Consider the following 4,203-nt stretch of genomic DNA (forward strand, 5'->3'; position numbering starts at 1 on the left):
GGCAGGGAACAGGGTGCTCAGTTTGGGGCCGAACCCTTCACACACTGCACAGGGGGCCTCTGGAGACTGGAGTGGAGTGTAGACAGGCAATGGGCACCACCCGGTCAGGGCCTGCCCCGGTGCCCTCCACTTTCCCCCAAGCGTGGAAACAAGGAGTCCTTCTCCGCTCCACTTTCCCACCTACAGGAAAGAGAGAAGCAGATAGATCTAACTAGTGTAGACAACCCAGGTGGTTACTGGGATGGAAAGGAGAGACAGGGATCCACTTTGGGAACTGGGGTGAGGATAGCAATCATACCAGTATCTGGGCAATTTACGAAAGACGGTATGGACCAGAACTGGGGCTCCGAACCCAGATAGAGCTGGGAAGTCATCACATCTGAGTTGACTGACCTCAGGAAAATTCCCTCACCTGACTGAGCTCCGATTTTTTCATCCAAAAGAGGCGGAAGAATGAGAGACCCTGCCTTACAGGGATGTTGTAAAGACTATGAGACTGCATGTCCAGCCACGTGATCCTAAGGGCTCAATAAATGTTAGCTATTATTAGAATGATATTTCCCCCAAATATAGTCATTATACAGTATCTCAAACCCAATATCCATTGTTGCAAATATTTCATGAAAAATCCAGATAGTCTCAGCTGGCAGGGTCACAAAGAAGTGCAAATAATTTTAGTGTGTAGAGTCTCAAAAAAAGTTGCTCACACCATCATACGGAGAGATGAGGTGAGAAAGTATTACTCATCTGCTTGGCTTTCTCAGAACATCACTTGATTATCTGGGATGCTCTCACTCATTTCATGGGCCACAGTGATTTGAATATCTACCTCCCTCACTGGACTGCAAACTCCCTGAGACAGGGAACTGTCTCACTCATCTTTGTGTCAGCCCTTGGTACAGTATCTGGTATTGTGCTTAGCATAGCTTGCTGGGTGAACGTATAAAGATGAAACATCACCTATATGTGGAATCTAAAAAAAAGATACAAATGAACTCATTTACAAAACAGAAACAGACTCACAGATACAGAAAACAAACTTATGGTTCCCTAAGGGGATAGCAGGGGTGGGGTACGGAGACAGAGATAAATTAGGAGTTTGGGATTAACGTATACATACTACTATATATAAAATAGATAAATAACAAGGAACTACTGTATAGCACAGGGAACTATATTTGATATCATGTAATAACCTATAATGGATACTGAAAAGGGATATCTATCTATCTACATATCTATCTGAATCACCTTGCTGTACACCTGAAACACTGTAAATTAACTGTACTTCAATTTTTAAAAATGATTTAAAAAATGATGAAACAGTACAACAGTACCTTTCCCACCATGCCTTCTCCCCCATTTTGGTTGGTTAATCAAGTGAGAATAAGCCAGAGAATTAGATTCACCTACTGAGCTCTCGAGTAAGCCTTTGCCTCGGCTGTTACCTCTGCCTGGAATGGTGTTCCCCGAGACTGTCACATGGCTGCTCCTTCTATGCCTCAGCTGTCAACTGAAATGTCACTTCCTCAGAGAGACAGGGAGCTCTTTAGGTTTATCTAGTGTAGGTCCCCATAATTATTATACATTTTACCAGCTTTTTTTGCGGGGGGGGTGACATGTATCACTATGGTAATTTACTTTGTTTACTGGTTTGCTGTCTGTTCTTTCTCGAGACTATAAGCTCTGTAACCTGTTCAGGGCTGTGTCTCCAGCACTTAGAACTGTCCTGGTACGTACCAGGAATGCAAGCAGTAGTCTTGAATGAATGGATCAGAATTACCTGGGAGAAATGAAAAATGATTTCCGGATCTTGACCAAGATCTATTTGAATTAGAACTTCCCAGGGTGGCACCCCAGAAATCTGTATTTTGAATGCCTGAGAAGTCCGTATTTTTAGAACACTCCCCAGTGATTTTGACGGAACGGAACGTTTTCCCAAATCCCAATACGGTCTCTAGTTCGCAGGATGTAGGTCTGGATCTTTAGTTTTTAGGTTGCCTCTGGTGCCTCACACTCAGCATGTCAAATGTGAAAATGTCCTCCCCAAGAACCTGCTTCTCAAGGCTTGGTCCTTGGCTAATTAACCTCCTCCCCGGCCAATCCTCTCCCCTCACTATGCCCAGTTTCAAGGGCCTTTTTTTTTTTTTTTTTCCTTTTCATTTCTCAAGGAGTACACCTAGCCTCTTCCTATCCTTCTTCCCGGACTGTATCCCTCCCTCTCCTCACCTTTTGTCTCCTCATTTTCAGAGCCCATCACCTCATGTATTTACCTCCTGAGAGAGTCCTTCCCTGACCATCATATCTAAAGCAGGCTTCCATAATCTTGTTCTCCATCCTTTTATCCTATTTATCTCCTTCACTACATTACCACAACCAGAAACTGTCCTATTTATTTGTTTACTAGTTATTGTCTGTCTCTCCCACTAGAAGGTAAACTCACAAAAGCAGAGATTTTTGTTTGTTTTGTTCACTGTGGTGTTCCTCGTGCCCAGTTCCTGGCTCTTAATAGGTGTTCAGTAGATATTTGTTGACTCAATAAACTGTGCATGTAGTCATCCAAGTTAGGAACTTGGAGGGCATTATTACTCTCTTTCCTTCAGCTTCTACATGAACAATTCATCACACTCTACTGATTCCATGTCAAACATGACTCTTCACTCCATCCTTTTTGTTCCCATCCCCATGGCCAGTGTTCTAGTTGCAGCTCTTATCAACAATGGAAAGGCTCCAATGGTGGCTGTCTGAGCCATATGTGTGATGTGAGCCTGGTGATATTAGTTGGTGTGACTAAGCCCAAGGATTGGGTACCAAATGGAATTTTGCTGTTTCAAGGTCATGAACTGCACCATCCACTCCAACCCACTTGTGTCATCCAGGGAAATACACACAAAAAAGGGGTTGTTGACTCAGCATAGCCCATCTCCTCTGTCAGGAAAACAACTGTTCAACACCGGTCCAGCACTCTGGAATCACCAAACATTTACTGAGCACCTACTGTGTGCACTCAATGCACTCCCTACATGCATCATCTCATTTAATTCCTACAGCACCATTTGTAAGATATGTGGAGAGGTTTTTTTTTTTTTTTTTTTGCGGTACGCGGGCTTCTCACTGTTGTGGCCTCTCCTGTTGCGGAGTACAGGCTCCGGACGTGCAGGCTCAGCGGCCATGGCTCACGGGCCCAGCCGCTCCGCGGCATGTGGGATCTTCCCGGACTGGGGCACGAACCCGTGTCCCCTGCAATGGCAGGCGGACTCTCAACCACTGCGCCACCAGGGAAGCCTGAGAGGTTTCTTTTTACAGCTGAGGAAACCTAGGATCAGATAGGTAAACTATCTTGTATAAGGCCTTATAGCTGAGTGGAGGTGCCAGGATTTGAACCAGGTCTAAGATACTTGTTCAGCTAGCAGGTCCAGGCAAGAGAGGTAGTTTGACATCTCTGAAGTTTGCTGGAGTTATTATATTCTGCTCAGGGAAGATGGATTAATAGTTTGTTGACTGGTCTAAAATACAGCAGTGAAATCGCCATCACTTGAAACATTTACAATTAGATTGAAAAGAAGTGCCCATACCAGAAAGTGCAATGTATATGGCGTTGATTCTTGAGGGATGCGTTAGACCACTCAGTAGGGGTTTCTAGCTCTAATTTCCTGAGCTTCACTAATTTTCTCTTGAGAGGTCAATTTATTGCTCTTGAATGAACCCTACTGGCTGACTGCTTAATAATGTGGAAATACCTTCCCTCTTTTAAAAGGAGAGAAGAAAGTGACTTCCTAATAGCCAGCGTAGGAGAGGGAAAAAACTCACTCCAGCTTTCTAAATCCTGAGGTAGCAACTTACCCTTTTTGACCTTTGAAAACAGTTTTACTTCCAAATGTAAAACTAATATACCTTCATTCTAGAAAAGTAGGGAAATGAATGAAAGCGTAAATAAGACGAGGTATCACCTATATCCTGCCATCCAGTGTTAACCGCCACGAAAATAAGGGAATATTTCCTTCTAATCCTCCTACACGTTATATCACTATTAACGTTCTTTGTCGCTATTTTCATAGTCTGCATCGTTTCCTGTTAATTAGATGGATTATTACTTATGTAACCATTCCCTGATAATTAGCTATTTAGGTTCTTTTTAGTGGGTTTCTGTTGTTACACAAAGCATGAAAAATGCTGTGATGGACATCTTGTGTACCCAGGTAT

This window comes from Delphinus delphis, chromosome 13 (assembly GCF_949987515.2).
Source record: "Delphinus delphis chromosome 13, mDelDel1.2, whole genome shotgun sequence".
Lineage (NCBI taxonomy): Eukaryota > Metazoa > Chordata > Mammalia > Artiodactyla > Delphinidae > Delphinus > Delphinus delphis.